Genomic DNA, 17,902 nt, shown 5'->3' on the forward strand with positions numbered 1-17,902 from the left:
ATGTCCTTCCTACCGATCTGGCTTTCAAGGCAGTAGTGCTTCGGGAATCGCTTTGTGTATCACTTTTACCTCCTGGTGTCCTTTGTGTGTGGCTGTGTGTGTGTGGGGGAGGCTCTGTGTGTGTGTGTGTGTGTGTGAGGCTCTGTGTGTGTGTGAGGCTCTGTGTGTGTGTGGGAGGCTCTGTGTGTGGTGGCTCTGTCTGTGTGTGGGTATCTCTGTGTGTGTGTGTAGGTGGCTCTGTGGGTGGCTCTATTTGTGTGTGGGTTGCTCTATGTGAGTGGCTCTGTATGTGGGTGGCTTTGTGTGTGTGGCTCTGTGTGTGGGTGCAAATGCAATAGGTCTCGCATTGGAGAGTGATTAAGTTATTGACATTGAAAATAACAATGCCGTTTCTTTAATTGTTTTAAAAACAAAAACATAAACAAGAATAATGTCATGAGCAATGCCAACAGCTCTAACTTTAACAATGCCGAGACCATTGCATTGTAAATGCTTGTTCCAAGTTAGAACAGAGGGCAGCACAGGTACTCTGTGGTACTGTGTACCACGCTGCCTCACTGAGGCAAATCCCAAACTTCTGTGCTGGTGTGCATGCCAGCCATTGTCTGCTTTTCACCTGCTGCACCCTCGCATGTAGGTTTATTCCAGGTGCTCCTGACTCCGGCAGTGCACAGCAGTGTGAGCTTCTTCACGTTTGAGTAGGTCTTAGTCCTTATATCTTTGCCACGAAAGCATTAACTGATCGCTCTTCAACCAATGGCTGCTGAGATGGGCAATTGCCTCAAAGCACAGCAATACACTGAAGCCTGCTGGTCCAGGGGAAAAGGTTGAGGAAACCTCTGTGCAGTGCAAATGCCTCCATGTCTACAAACTGCTTCTTTGGTTAGTAATGCTGGTACTGTTTGCTGAGATTATCCTTAGCTAGTCTGTGCCGGAAGTGGAAACAGTGGCCTGCAGTGAAGATTTCTTCTACTGGGAATAGGCAAAAGGTCTCTACTGCTGCCCAGTAGAAAGAGTGAGTCCAGGCGTATGTTTGTCGGGTCAGCAGAGTTTACAGCACCAGCGAAATAACGAGCATGATTAAGACCTGAAAAAGCAATTCTTGCAGGTTGTTCGGTTGACTTAGGCCTGCTGTAGGCCATTGAATTGGCATCAGCAAAGAGAAGTGATAAAGCTTCAGTGAACTTCAGGCCATCTAATAATCCCCATGGTGGTCCATGTGTTTGTAGGTCAGTAGGATTCAACAATGGCCCACTGAAGGCAGGCTAAGTGGGTGGCTCACTGCGGCCTACTCAGGGCTTTAAGTGGGCCGGGTCTCACCGGGTCTGAGCACCGGCAGTCTTTTTAAGGGGGCCTCGAAACGGGTCTCTATCGGGCTCTGTTTTGTGCGCTGGCACAGATGGTCCGTTTTTTTTCCTGGACTGCAGTGACAGCAGTGAGTCTGAGCTATTGACATATCAAATAACAATGCCTTTTATTTTTGTTTTCGTTTTTAAAACATAAATAAAAGGCAATCATTTACAATGCTGATAGCTTAAACGCGAGACCTATTGCATTGCAAATGCTTGTTGTTTTGAGAATCTGGTCACCCTAAGCATGAGGAAGAACTAGGACTATGAACCCTTGGTATTCATCACCCCCAACTTTCAGTAGCACTGGCCGTGGACGTCTAAGCAAAACTTTTGAACCCCAGCACCTGTTCTTTTACAAATTAAGCACTACTCATAACGTGTCCCTGACACATTGGTGGTGACATTCCTTTCTAATGCACATGCTCAGCAGAGTGTGGATCAGCAGCAGCGCACGAAGCTGTCATCCCAAAGGCTTTTGATTCCGTACTGACAGATGATGTCGTAAATAGTTATTATAGTTCACCTGCAATGTTGTCATTAAGAAGTCCAGCCATTAGCTGTGCCGAGAAGTTCTTACACATTGGCTTCAGTTATTTGGTGGTGTTATTTTCAGTGAATTTGCACAGTCTCATTTGTAGCCAGTGGTGTTGCAGACTACACACTTTAGCAGCTGCATTGGAGGTCCCACTAAATCCTTGATTAGTTATTTATAAGCGTCTTTTTTCCACAGGTTTGAAGACCAAAGTTTATATATGAGTTTGTGAAAAGAGGTGACGGTTAAAGTGAAGAAGAAAATCATGAAAAATGGTAAGGACTGTGAAAGGAAGCAAAGAAGGGAGGACTGAAGGGTGGAGAGATTGATGGATGGAAGGGAGAAACATTGACGGGTAAATGTATGATGACTAGATGGGTGAAAGGATGGGTGGCGAGGAGAATGAATGGATAGGTGAATGGAAGGATGGATGGGTGAAAGTATGGATGATGAAAAAGTGAAAAAATGGATGGTTGATTGGATCTGTGAATAGCTGGATGATGGATACTCAATGTATGGGTCAAAGGTTGGAAGGACGGAAATGTGAAAGGGCGAGTAAGTGAGCTGGTTGTATCCCAAATATGTATGGATGGAGGAGTAAAGGGAACACTTTGAGGGTGGGTCGAGCTCATCTGCATTGTTCGCTCGTTGCCAACAGAGGTCGATTCAAAGTGAGGGGTCGTTTCATTTTCTGGCTGTTCTTAAGTTTCTAGCACTACAAAGTAAAACGTGGCAAGAGACTGCTAAATATAGGTGGATGTAAGATTGGAGCATCCCTTCTTGTATGCAATCCTGTCTAAAGCACACTAAAGCCGTCTTTTGGGATTTGTTCTCTCTGTACGCCGGTTATGAAAAGACGATCCGTACAGAAAATAAGAAAACATAACAAGAAATTATGGGCTACAAAGCTGTGAGTGCAGCTCAGCACACAAGTGTCCTATAGGTGCAGGGAGAGGGTCACAGTGCAGCAATAACAAGGCTTCTGGCGGGACGCGTGGTCATCCCTCTGTTACCTTGCCTGGGGTATGTTTGCTTATGCAAACAGTCTGCTGCGTTGAGGCTGATTCGGCCTCTAGAGCTGTCATTGAGAGCAGCTGTTCCTCCCCAGAAATTGTGCAATGTATTCGTTTCCATGACGACTGCTGGACGTTTTGAAGCGCGGTGAAGGCAAACCGGGGATCAGAACTGCTACCAGCTGCCTCCCAGCAGGAGGAGGACGATGGCCGGTGAGTGTGCCTTAAGCGACGGGCGAGTTGTTGACGCCGGCCGTGGAATGTGGCTGGTTTTGCCACCAGAATCCTGCAAAGAGTGGCGCTAGTGCGGATAGGATTCAATCAGAGCATGAAAGCTGTTCCCGAATCAGCGTACCTTCCTATTCGCACCGCAGCTCAGGCATATCTGTCCAGCGATCGCTTTTTCGTTGCTATAACAACGAAAGCATCGCAAGATGGCGTTGGGCTGTCCACAGTCCAAAGGAGATGCGCATGCTGTCTGCTATGGACAGATGGCGAGAGCAGCCATGTTTGTCCATGCAGACGCGTGCATGCGACTGTTCCGCAGAATCGATTCCAAAAGGTACTCGCAATAGCAAGAGCAACGCATGCGCTGCTTTCGCTAGGCGAGACCTAAAAAGTGCAAGGGCGCAAAACAGAGCGCGATAGAGACCCGTTTCAAGACACAAGGCACATCGATGTACCCTGCTCACACTACTCACAAGTGGAAAGTTACGGCATGACATCATGCCAGGTGAGGGTTGTAGGGGGAAGGGAAATTCTTTAAAGAGTCATTTTCGCTCAGGATTTACCTTCTCTTTTTGAAACGCAAGAGCAGCAACATTGTCGTGGTGTCACCAGTGCTTTAAGTGTAAGCATTTTCAATATTCTATACAAGCCATAGTTGCTGCTTATTCATCTTATGCAACTAACAACCATTGACAAAGCCAATAGTCCTGACTTGTAGGTATGATGGGACTTGTTGTATCATATACCTGGATGCAATGACAGAAACAGCAAAATACAAGTCAGGCGGCACACTATGCTAACCACAGTTTCTTAACGTACTGTTTTTAAGCCACGCCCTCAATTAAATTGGCCACGCCCCTTTGAGAGACCCCCCAGTTTTTTCATCCCTCTTAAAGCCCTGGGCCTACTGACGCCCCTTTACAGCTTTAAACTCGCATCTCTCAGCAGACTATGCGTAGACGCCAGTGTGTTTGCATGGGAGCTGAATTTCACCGGTCCTGCGAATCCATATGTTTGCAGAGCTTTTAGTTTATTTAACACAGAACCTCTAGGATCAACAAATGAAAACAGCTAAGTTAAAAGACTCACAAAGATAAACATTTGTAAAGATGTACAAAGGAAATGCAAGATGTTGCAACTTTGTATTTTAGTGAGACACTACAGGAGGTGGAGGAAAAAGTGTAATCTTCATTGAATTCAGCAATGGTGGCTTCACAAGAATCCTGCACAAATCCACTGTAAATTACATCACGCTTTATCAAATGCAATGAAATCCTCGTAATAGATCATATGATGAAATCTCTCAAATGTTTGCTTATAATCAACTCATAGTTTCAAATATATCCTCTGTGTCACACATTTCTTTCAGAATGATTGAATCCTGTTTATACAAAGAACTTCGTGTCAGACTCTATCTAATGGTGGGAGGCGAGACCCCTGCTGTCTCCTTTTTTCAATGTTTTCATAGCTTTTTGCTAATTTCTTCCTTTTTGTTCTGTCTTTATTTGGGCCAAAGTATGCTGAAGAAAAATAAATAAAAGGTTGAATACATGGGGAAATCTTGTTAAATCGTTCTGCTTCTACCATTCCATTATGTGTTTTTAGGTATTCTATGGGAAGATAATTTGGGTAACAGAAATAGAGGACAACAGAGCGGAAAAGAGAGGGCGATTACCCTTGACTATGGTGTCCACGTATGATATGCTGCAGTCATGATGTTTGTTATCATAGCTAATTGCTCTTGCATATGTTAGTGCGAAATTTCCCCACTTTGTATGAAAATCAAAAACGTTTCTCAATCTAAACAAGCATTGGCATAGCCAATAGGCCTCGCCTTTGGGACCTTATAAGTGTTTAGTATGCAACAGTTGCATAACTAAATACTTAAAAGGTCCCAAAAGCGAGACCTATTGGCTATGCAAAGCGGCCGTGCGGCCGCGAAAGTGATCGCGATCACGATCAAACATCAAAGCAGCCATGCGGCCGCAAAAGTTAAAGTAATCGTGGTAAAGCGCGGCGCGCGCGCCCGCACACATGCACTGTAGCTCTAGGCTGGCCTGGTAGCACTTTTTGGAGCCCTTTCAATAAGTCTCGCCAGACCAGCGCATGCGCTGGGTCAGGCGAGACCTAAAAATGACTTCTATAACGTCCAACTCTTTTCAGTCTGTTAGCCATAAAATACCAGTTTGTCTGTACTGCATTGTCATGCCACTTTTTGGAAGGGGTGGGGTGAAATGAGGCTTGACAAAGAGGACCTGGGACGTCTTCCAACAATACAAAGAGAAGGAGCAGTTCTGTAGCATTTCCTAAAGAAAAATCAGATTTTTCTTCTGATTAGTTCTACCCTGTAATATACACTCCTAATGCACTTTCAGGCGCTACCTATGTCTGCCAAGTCATGGGTGGGACATTAAAACCATCACATGCAGACATGAGGGAAATTATAGGCAGCAAAAGTGCTGACTTCTACAAAAGAGAACAATTATGATTTAGGCATCAGCAGTGGAATCTCCAGAAGATTTACAGCAGAGAAGGCAGCAGTGCATAACACAGAGTCCACACTTCCCCAGTGTCACCTACTTTCATACTCATATACCAGGCCCCAGAAAGGGTGCGAAGCAGGTACTGGTAACGTCGCACCCCTTTTGGCAGGTGATAATCACCCTGGGGCATATTAATCAGGAACAGGGAAAATTAACGCTAAGGGCGCTTAGCGTTAATTTTTTTAACGCCCGCTATCGCTGGATAATATCGTTGGTTATCGCGTTATTAACAACGCTAACCGCCTAGGCGATAAAAAATCCAGCGATAGCGGCATTTTGGGAGGCTATCACTGGTAAATCAGCGATAAAACTACAAGGATAGGGATATTCTTGTTGATAGCCCATGGTGGATTTAGCCATGTAATCCACCTCCCATTGGATTACATGACTAAGTCTGAAAATTAGCAGATGTAAAAAAGCAGCGTTAACCGTGGTTAGCGCTGCTTTTTTTTGTCTCTAACAGGGTTAGCGTGAAGCTTGATAATAGGAGAAATGTCGCTTAGCGACATTTCTCCTATTATTTTGCTCTGGAACGCCCACTTTGCATCTCATTAGAGATGCAAAGGGAAGCGTAGTATAAAAGGGTGCTAACATGCGATTTTGCATGTCAGCACCCTGTTGTTGATAGGGCGATATTTTTATCTCCGCTTCTTTGGCTTTTAAAGCCAAAAAAGCGCAGATAAAGCCCTTGTTAATATGCCCCCCTGTCTGCTACATACATTCAGGGTGACCCCATGCATTTGCCTAAGTCTGAAGTGAAGCTCATAGAAACTGGAGAGGAGCCATCAGGTCTGATCTGTAGAGATGGCCATGAATTCTGTGCTGCCTGCAGCACACAGTTAAGCCAATATATAGGTGGGTGGCCACTGTACTCATGAGCAAGCAGAACAGAGGGGGCTACAGAATGTGAGGCAGATGACACGTAAGAACAGACCGTGCCTCAGAAGCATCTCTGTTGTAGAATTTGGTCAAACAGCACCTTCTTGAAGAATTTGCTCACTAGTACCGATTCCTTTCACACAGGCCACTGAAGTCTTTTAGCTACCCATGAGCTATGCTCAGGCTCGCTGATAGAGGGAAGTAAAGCGAACCCATCTCCAGTAGAGAGCCACCATATCTTTTCTCGCAATTGACAATAAATGAGAACTGGCAAGTGCTTCCTCAGACAACTCCATGACGTCAGTTACAAGTAAAAAATATCTGTCCACTTTACTTGTGGCAATGGGTAATAAAGTTGCACACAAGGACATGAACCGAGTAAAGAATGAGGACTCTGGCCTGGCAGTTCGAGCTGAACTTTTTCTATTGGAGGAGGGCAAAAGCTGATTTGCACACAGTCGGCAACCAAATTATGGCCTGGAATATGGTTCTAAGTAATTACTAGTAGCTGTGATTAATTCAGGCATTCCGCCCATCATCTTTTTGTTTCCATAAATGAAGCCACTAGGCAGCTATGGTGAAGGTTTCTGTGCACTTGCATACACTTTGAAAGTGTTTTTCAATGGTGTCCTTTGATTGCTGTGTGATCCATCTTAAAGAGTTGAGTGTTGGAAAGTGCCCTTTTTGACATGATCACCCCCATGCTTTGCCCTAGTACTGATGCTTTATGACTGAAGTTGCACTGGGTCCCTGCAATCAGGCCCCCAGTGCCAGTGCTCTTTCCCTTAAAACAAAGTAAATGTCTAATTGTAACTCAATTGGCAAGGACTTTAGCACACCTGTAAGTACCTAGTAAATGGTACATCTCGTACCCAGGGCATCGGTACTAAAGAGGGTCCCTATGTGCTGCAGCATGTATTATGTCATCCAAAGAGACCTACACAAAAACTGCATGTAGCTCCAATTGCAGAGTGCGTGAAATGGTGCATACCGTTTTGAAAATACGACAAGGCACATGCCCTATATATACACTGCTTATACTATATGTAAGTCACCCTTACAGCACCCCTTAAAGCCCTAAGGCAGGTTGCATTATATTATACCTGAGGACATATCTGCATTAGTAAATATGCCCCTGTGATGTCTGGTTCTATTGCTTCGATGTTGCCAGTGATCAGGAAGCCATCTTAAGCATATGTACTGGGCACTGGTCATTGCTAGTTACCCAGCTATATAATGACTTGACTGAAAATAATGGTGTTTGGTATCAAACACCTCATCTTAATAAATCCACACTGGTGCCAGTGTTGGATTTAGTATGACATGCACCCAGAGGGCACCATAAAGGTGCCTCTGAACTCTACTAGTCCTGTAGAGTGCTGGCTTACTGGTATCGTCCAGCCTGCCACCACAGGTAAGTTTCTTACCCCCTGGAGGTGACAGCCAGTGCTCTCAGAAGCCAGAAACAATGCCTACTCCAGAGAAAGGTGTTCCCACCTCCACCAGCAGGATGGCTAGTGATTTAACATATCAGTGCCGGAAGCTTCAAAGCCTCTTCTGGCTTCTTTCAGATCTGGAGAATGCCACCCCTTCCCTGGGGTCCATGTGTCACCAGAACAGGTGGGAAAATTAGCTAGTCAGTAGGCGTGTCACACTATCAGACCAGGCACACTCTTATGGTCTGCCACCTGAAGTGGACACTTGAAGAAGGGTTTCACCATCTTGTTTTTGTTGAAACTAGGAACTCTGAGTTAGGATTATGCTCACTTTCTACAGTAAGTTGTTATATAGGGTGTGCAGTCAATTCATGGGTAGGTAGCTTATTGGCTTATACTCCCCTCAACACTCCTAAATTCAGTATTTAGGTGACCTGCTGACACCAGGAACTCAGATTCATCTACCTGGAAACAGAAGAAGGACAAAGAGGAGCCAAAAACACAAGACTAGGGACCAGCACCGAAATTGGTGTGAAACCCTGCCTGGCTGCTACTCTCCAGACAGTTGTAAGAAACGACTTGCCCTGCCACTAAACAGCCTCCCCAAAGACTTGGAGGACTGTCCAGCACTTTCACAACCAAGCAGCATCTCCCTTGGGGTGGAGTAGTCACTCCCCTGCAGCTTCAGTCACAGACTGCACTTTTCCGGTACATCGTCTTGATGACCATTACATCTGGTGAGGATGCAGCACACTAGGAAGAGGGCACCGTGGTTCTAGGAGGTCAGCTTCGGCGCCCTGGCAAGTTTGTAGATCCCAGGCACTCCAGGAGCTGCCCAACACCAATACTCTGGGTACCGGAGCACTTCCTGCAACCAAGGCTTGTTGAGTGTTCAGATCGGACACCATTGTTGATCCACTGACGAAGGTCTTCAGGACTGACGAGAGCCTACAAAGAGTGGCCCTGCAGTCTTGTTTTTCTTCCTCTCTCCAGCTCAACCCAAGAAGTGAAGCCTGCCTGTTAACACTTCTTCCCCCTTACTACCGGTTAATCCTCCTGGTGATTCAACAGCGACGAATTTTCACACCAGACTTTTCCACCTGCAGAGCAAGGCTGACTTAACCAATTCTGTTCAAATTGATGGTGGACCTGAGATGGGTAGAACAATAAAAGGAAGTAAAATCTCCCTCTCCCTGTTCCCCATTATCCAGCAGGATCATTCTTTGATGGGAGTTGGAAGAACACTGCCTCCTAAACAAAGGTTTCAACTCCCCCTACAATATGCCCCTTTGGTGGTGGTTTTCACCAGAGCCCCGGCTGTAAGATCAGGCTTAAGGGAATCAACCTATTAACTCAGAAACTAAGGGCCATATTAGCAAGGGCAGTATCACCGTTTTAGCGGCACTTTTTGCCGATAAAGCGGCGATATTTCTATCGCCCTATAGCAAGCTGTCGCTAACAACTGTTAGCGACAGCTTAATGGCAATAGCGGCCGTTTTTTTACCACTTTGCATGTCAGCGATATTTATCGCTAATGATATGCAAAGTGGGCGTTCCTCACTAAAAGTAATAGGAAGAAGTCACTAACACAACTTCTCCCTATTAGCAATGCCCGCAAAGCGATTAAAAAACTTGCGCTAACCACGATCATTGCTGGATTTTAACACCTGCTAAGATCCTGACTTAGCCATTGTTTTCTATGGGAGGTGGATTCTACGGCTGAATCCTCACCTGCCTCTGAGCGACGTTTTCCTTAGTGATGGGAATTCATAGCTGGAATTCCCGCGTTATTGATGGAGAATCGCCGCTATCGCTGGTTTATTATTGCCTTGGAGATAAACGTTGATAATAACGCGTTATCTCTGCAATCTAAACCAGCGATAGCCGGCGATAAAAAATACAGCGCTAAGCGCGCTTTGCGATAATTATTGCAAGTCCTTGCTAATATGGCCCTAAGTTTTACATTGGAGTTATAGGTAGCTGGGGGAAGGAAACCAACTGGTCACCCATATCAACATGGTTAGAAGAGTTGAGTGGGTGGGTAATAGGGAGAAAACCTGGGAGGTAGCCTGCTCTATTGTCAGTTTTGATCGACCAGATATTGCATGACAATTAATATGGCAAGCAGCACAGTTTAATTTACCCTATCTTGGATTAAAGTTCTATCTCTAAGCTACTTTTATCCACCAAATGTAAACCCATTAAATCCTAAATTAAATATCACCGAACAGCAGAACCCGACAGACCGATACTCAGGAGGTGGTTTTAGCAGTGCAGCAGATTTGAGCCCCTTAGCTCATTAGATTGCAATGATTGATTAGGCAATTTGGATACTAATTCCTGTCTCCCACAGGGGGGGAGGTTATGACAAGTGGGGAGGGACAGCTGAGCCGCAGCCCCGCCAGTCCTCAAATTTACCCACCAAGCCAAATTCTGTACTTAAATTTCTAAGTTTGGGTGTTGCGGGCTTACAAAACAAGAAAGCTGATGATAGAGGGTGTAGTTTTATCAAAGACTTTCATAATGTTGGGCTCCAAGAAACCTAGGAAACAGATAAACTTTTTCACTTGGATGGCTACATTTTGTTCATTTCCCAGCACTTCAGTCCCCTACAGGTAGTGCATGGGAGGGCTTACTCAAACTGGTTTCCTTAAATATCCCTTGTCAATCAACTGCAGTTGACACTGGTTCCCAGTACCTGCTTGCAATCAGGTTAATGTTTAAAAAAGGGTTCTAGTATCCTAGTCCTCAATTTCTATAATTCTTGCTCATCAAATGATAGGACTCTGCACATTTTGGCTCTAAAGGAATTTTTAGAAGTATATCCTGGTAACAACAGTGCCCTTGCACAATGATTTTATTCGAGAACTTAATATGCACTCTTGCCTTCCTCCTTGCTATCTTCTTGAAAGAGCCTATTACCTGGTGATGGACATTTTGAACATATGAGACCAGGAGACATGCTTAGTTCCATTTTGGCTGAACATAATTTGGTATTTTCAGATCGGCCCAGAAACAATTTGGGATCCCTGGAAGTTATTCTTACATTCAGTGGTAGAGGACTCAACTCTACCATCAACTTTATTTTTATCTCTACCCACCTAGTTCACTTCCTCAAGCAATTTGGTGTTTCTTGGAGCCAATTTAACAATAATAATTTGCTATTTATTAGCGCAAAGTAGAGACTAAAGGTTGATGGGAAGAGCAAAATGGGCCTAAATTTAACAGTATTAAACCCAAGGATCAGGGCCAAAGGCTTGAATGGACCGAAGTATCCCCTGATTAATTTCTAGATAACCTCTATTCAGTCCATGGTGAGGATATCATAATTTGCCTAGAGACGGTCACGCAACCCGGAGTTTTATTAACAGCATTTAACAAGGTTTGCGGTAAGGTATATGTGAACTTAACCTGTGGGGGTTTCAAAACGAAGCATCCTATTAGCAGTTGTTTAATTACAAATGCTTGGAAGCATAACATATCATTGACTGCCTTAAAAATACACACACCCAGAAACAAAACTGAGATTACTGTCTGTCGAAAGATTCATAAAGCGGCAATTGGCAATCAGAAAAAAGAAATTAGACGCAATGCCTGGGACCAACTCCTTCAGACCAACCCCTTAAAAACAGTGCTAGATTCTGGGAAATATTCAACAGGCCATATTTTAAAGGAGATAGCAGCAGCATGTTAGAGTGTCATATCGCCCCTGACATCTGGATACAGCATTATAAATGGATTTATGGTCCTGATACCACTGATCCAACAGATTTTTATTATAGAGGGTTTTAGTGGCAAGTATGACTTGGAATTCCTTGAAGAGGAGACACATAAAGGAATTGTTCATATGCTCAAAAATAAGGCCCCTGAGCCGGATGGAGTCCTTGCCGATTTGTTTAAAATGGATCCAGTAAAATGGTCTACATCATGGTCAAAGTCCACAATTCTTCCAGTGTTTAAAAAAGGGCATAGAGATGATCCATGCTGTTTCAGGCCCATATTGCTCATTGACTCTGTAGTCAAGGTCATGGGGCATATTATACTTAACAGGTTAACCACGTGGCTAGATGATAATAAGGCACTATCTGACTTGCAGTATCGTTTTAGGTCTGGAAGGGGTACCCTAGATCAATGTCTGAATTTAGAGGTGGCAATAGGAAACTATACCTTTGAAAAGGAGACTCATTGCATCTTGCTTTTATGGACCTAACATCAGCCTTTGACACAGTCAATAGGAGCAAATTGTGGTTCATTCTCCCTTGCATGGGTATAGCTACAGACATAACGTGTGTCCTTTATGTGTTACATAGGCAACTGGCCACTGCAGTCAGATATGATCAGAGTGAGAGTCTTTCTACATCATTCAGGTCCAACGTAGGGTAAGGCAGGGATGTATCCTGGCCCCACTATTTTTACTCTGTACATTATCAACTTGGGCCCAACACTCTATGATGGTTGTAGGGTTATTCCAAGTGCAGTTCAATATTTTATTTCAGCCCTTTTATATGCTGATGATGCAGTGGTGCTAGCAAGAATGACAGTGGGTTTACATCTTCCAAAGTCCTTTGTCAGCTTCATGAGTAGTCTGGACTTGTGTACCCACTACACCAAATCGCATATAATGATAATGGGCACCAAAGGAAATTAATGTTGGAGAGTTTTGACATCAGCAGAGTTCAGTCATTTTCGTATCTTGGTGTTATACTTGACTAAAAAGGATCCTGGGTCCGCTGGTTAGAAATAAACAAAACATCATGGCCAGAATGGTTACCTTCGTGTTTGAATTTGCTTCTCAACTGGGAAAAAAGCTTGTTATGGCCTTGCCAAAAATGTTTCAGTCTTAATGCATCTCCATGGTGAGTTATGGTAGTGATATCTGGGGATACAGAGAGACACTGAGTTACAAACAGTTTAAAATAAATTCGTGAGGTGCCTACTCTTGTTACCCCAATCCACCTCATCCTATATTCTATATGAAGAGTTAGGGTCAGGATATATTTCAGATCTCTTAACATCACAACCACTGCATAGATGGATGTTGCTATGGCTGAACAGTGAGTTGGGGCTAAACTAGACAGTATTATCTGAATGTATGAAATTAGAGAGGAAACACAATGAGATGATGGACAGAGCGCTGAAACTTTTCAGACACTCATCCACAGTCACTATTAGATCTGAGTTGAATCTATCATCGTTCTTTTGCTCACTTCGCCACCCCAGTTTAGACCCAGACATATGCAAATTAGTCTTGACCCTGTTCCTCATGGGAACTGACCAGCCCGAACTGCCAAGCCAGGTCTTCCCAGGACTGGAAACCAGCATCCTGGGACCGGTGTCGGGGTAACACCCCTCCTCAGCCAGGCTTGCTTGAATCCAGTTGCAAAGTGAACAAGGGACCCACGTCTGGGAATACCTTGCCAATTTAGGGCGAACACAGCAAACAGAAGCAGATGATGGACAGAGCACTGAAACTTTTCAGACACTCATCCCCAGTCACTTTCAGATCTGGGATCGTGAAGTGAGCAAAAGAATGATGATGGATTCAATCCAGATCTAATCACACAACGGAAATAAATTGAGGTCCGTTGTCACTAATCACAATCTTAGGCAACCCTTCTATCAGAAAACTCTATCGAAGAAACCACTATTGTCCTTCTATCCATATGTCTCAGCCGACTTTGAGAAAATATCTACCATTACAATTATGTAAAGATTGCTTTTTGTTTCATGTTTAATAGTTCCCATAATATCAACTTCCACTTTCTCCAAGGGCATATTGGGAGACTTCATCATAACTAATGTTGGTCTAAATTTCACTTGAGATGTGTATGAATCAGCACACAATTACCATTTTTTTCAGTTTGTATGTCTTACATTTGGAAGGAGACACATTCAAAATATCCTGTAACAGCTCCTTTTATGGTTTCATGCCTTCTTCCTCAATCTCATGCCTAGGTAAGTAACACTTTGTTTGGCAAACATTTTTGTACTTATTTCCACTGTTAATCCATTCATCTGCAAGACTTTTAACACTTTTCTCAATGTACAATTGTTCATTTCTTGTTTTGCTCATAACCATTATATCATACTGGAAAAGCATAACACCAGGTAAAGCCTTCAATAATATATACAATAGCCTCTGAAAAATCGCTGCAGCTGAGGCCAACCCAAAAGGTGCTCTGTGAAACTGAAAACACCCAGATGGTGTTATGAATGCCCTTAATCTTTTACTCTTATTGTGAAAAGGTATCAGGTGATATGCTCATGTTAAATTTATTGTAAAAAAACATTTAATCCCTTAGTCATTGACACCATTTATTTAATTGTTGGAGGAGAAATCTATCAACCAAAATATTTTTATTAAGTGCTCTTGAATCGTCACACAATCGTTGTTTACCATTTGCTCATCTTTCCACAACTAAAGGTGAAATCCTGTCAGTTGATTCAGTTGGTTCTAGAATGCTAGCATTCTTCAGTTTATCTAGTTTATTCTTTTTTTTAAATAACTTTATTTATCCTTTCATACATTTATGAACATAACAGTAGCCATATTTGCGCTATTACATCACACGGTAGAAGGAGAGTACATCATGCCAAAGGAAAATACATTCCAAACAATATTGAATGAGGTAAAAGAGACTTGTGTCAGCGGGGTACAACCAACGATCATAAGATACCTTACATATTAAAGGTAGGAGGACTAACAAGGATCACATAGCCTCTCCACATGCCCCTTGAATGCTGTACCTATTTTCTATTTTCTATTTAGGGGGTTTTATAAAGCGCTTGGTGACGCCCAGCGGCGTGTCCCCGCGCTGAAGAGCAGATACTTACTGGAACCTACCAGAGTGGAATACCCTACTGTTCAAATAGTGCAGTTTTAAGCTTGGCTCTAAAGATTGGTTCTGATGGTTCTAGTCGCAATGCTGTGGGTAGAGTGTTCCATCTAGAGGCTGCAAGATACCTGAAAGATCTTCTGCCCATCCGTGCTCTAGATACCTTGGGGATAACCAGGAGTCCTGAGCCGGACGATCTCAGGGAGCGGACCGGCTCATAAGGCGTCAGCAGTCCTTTCAAAGGGAGAGGAGACCTCCCGTTGATGATCCGATGGCATGTGCATAGTGCTTTAAATTCTACCCTGCTTCTAATCGGGAGCCAATGCAAAGACCGGAGGGCCACTGAGGATGCGGCTCTCCTAGGTAATCTAAGCACTAGTCGGGCAGCGGCGTTCTGTAAGACCTGTAGGCGGCTCAAGTTCTTCTCCAAAGTCCCTAAATAGAGAAGATTGCCATAGTCCATCTTTGATGTGACTAGTGCATGCACCAGGGTTTGACGAGCGCTTACAGGTAAAAACTTCAGTGTCTTCCTAAGACTTTTAAGGGTCCCGAAGCATGAACCGACCACCCGATTAATCTGGGGGCCAAAGGTCAGGTCAGTATCGAACCAGATGCCCAAGTTCTTTGCTTTCTGGCACGGGATAGGTGTTGGACCTAGGCATGTTGGCCACCATGCCGACGTCCACGCAGATCGGTCTCCCCCCACAACCAGCACCTCGGTCTTGCCTCCATTAAGCTTGAGACAATTGGCGGACATCCAGGCAGCTAGATCTTGCATGCAAGCTCTGAAGATGTCCGCCGAAAGATCGGGTGCGCGCGACAGGGAGATCACCAACTGCGTGTCGTCGGCATAAGACACCATTTGAAGGCCGTGACTCTCTACTAGGGTGGCAATCGGGGCAACATAGAGGTTAAAAAGTGTTGGACTCAGGGACGAGCCCTGTGGCACCCCCTGGTCCAAAGCAATTCGCTCAGAGTAATGATCTCCTTGCCTCACTTGGAAGCCTCGGCCTGTAAGAAATGAATAAATCCATTTCAGCGCTGCCCCTCTCACTCCACCTTTGTTCAGACACTGCAGCAAGATGGAATGTGCTACAGTGTCGAACGCCGCGCTGAGGTCTAAGAGGATCAGAGCCATGGTTTGTCGCTCGTCAGCACCTTGCCTGAGGGTTTCGGTAGCCCTAAGAAGGGCAGACTCCGTAGAATGACGGGGCCGAAACCCAAATTGGGTAGGGTGAAGAAGGTTGCTTTCCTCCACATATTTCATTAGCTGCTTATTTACCACCTTCTCCGCTACCTTAGAAAAATAAGGCAGCAGAGAAATGGGGCGTAGATTGTCTAGCTTCTCGGAGCCAATGTTGGGCTTCTTGCGGAGGGGGAGCACCACTGCCTGTTTCCAATCCTCAGGTATAGAACTGGATCGAAAGGAGACATCTAGCAAATGCCTGATGTAGGGTTCAAGTGTCTCCAGACTGTCACTCAGCCTTTTTGGGGATGCAGGATCTCGAGGGGAGCCAGATTTGACAGAGCTGCAAATTTTAACTAAGTCCTCCGGTAAGGGAGTAATAAAAAGGAGTAGCAGATTTTGATCTGCTTCCTCTCCTGCTGAGTCTGCAGGCTCTTCCACTACCGGTGGTATGTCGGGAAAAGCAGAGTAGATCTTAGACACTTTATCTCCAAAGTAGTTGGCAATGCGATTGCATGCCGCTACTGAGTGGTCTTCATCTTGAATAAGGGTTTTTGGAGTAGACAGGGACTTATATATGCTGAACAATTCCCTAGCGGAGTTTTCTGCCCCGTGTATTCTGTCTGCATAGTATGTAGCTTTCTCTATCCGGATTTTATTATGATAGATTCGTCTCTTTATGAGATAGGCCTCTTTCATCCGGTCCTCATATGCCACTCTCCATTGTCTTTCTGCTCGTTTGCAGTCCTTTTTAGCGCAGCGCAACACCTCACTGAACCAGGGAGCAGTTCTTTGTCTGTGGGCACCTTTAGTTGACTGGCCCAATGGGGCTGTGCTGTCCAGGGCAGCCGTGATGCGGTCATTGAGCAATTTATTTGCCATTACCACGTCATTGCCTCCTGGAGGACCTTCTGCGGTAAGGGCCTTATTAAACTCTCGCAAGGAGAATCTTGCCCACCTGCGACGAGGATAGTTGAGAGGGGTGGGAGCACTAGCTTTCTGTTTGGGCAAATGAATACAAAATGGAACAAAAAAGTGATCAGTCCAGGGCAGAGGCACTGGGGGAGCGACTGAGACGTCCTCCCAATTGGCAAATATAGGGTCTAGCAATTGCCCACGATTATGTGTTGGATGCTGCCCCTTTAGCTCTAGCTGTAGGGTGTGAAGTTCTTCCCGGAACTCCACCGCTCCTTTATCTAGTGAGTCTTGCAGGTGTATATTTAAATCTCCCAGCAATAGAAACTTGTCCCTTCTTATCACTGTTTCTGTGACCCACTCTAAAAGATTGCCATTAAATCTGGCCATGGGTCCTGGTGGGCGATAAACTAACAGGCCTTTTACAGTCATGCTCCCATCGATTATTATGGTGAAAACACCCGCCTCACATCCTGCCAAATTAACTAATTCTAGTTTACAAGCCCATTGTTGTTTAAAAGCGATCGCAATTCCGCCTCCTCTGCCTATCGGTCTGTCCAGGCGCACCATCTGATAGTCATCTGGTAAGGCCTGAATGATATCGGGGTCAGAGTTGGCATCGAGCCACGTTTCAGTAATGAACAACAGATCAGGATGTTTGTCGATGAGGAGGTCATGTACATCGTGTTTATGACAGCTAAGCGACCTCACATTAATGAGGCCGCATGACAGCAAGGAATTGTTGGCCCTGGTGTCAGTTAGCGCTGTGCTAAAGCGGAATTGAAAATGACTACATCCTCCATTCTCCCCTACCCTTACGCTGTGGCGACCGGGAGAGCACATATTTGAGGAAAAACTTACTAGTTCACTCCTGCACCAGGTAACTCTACAATCCGGGCCAGGGGTTGGGGCCCTGGGCCGTGTCCGGTCGCGGACGGGCGCAGACGGGCTTGGCTTAGGCGCGGCTTCGGCGCGCATCCGG

This window comes from Triturus cristatus, chromosome 5_1, assembly GCF_964204655.1.
Source record: "Triturus cristatus chromosome 5_1, aTriCri1.1, whole genome shotgun sequence".
Classification (NCBI taxonomy): Eukaryota; Metazoa; Chordata; class Amphibia; order Caudata; family Salamandridae; genus Triturus; species Triturus cristatus.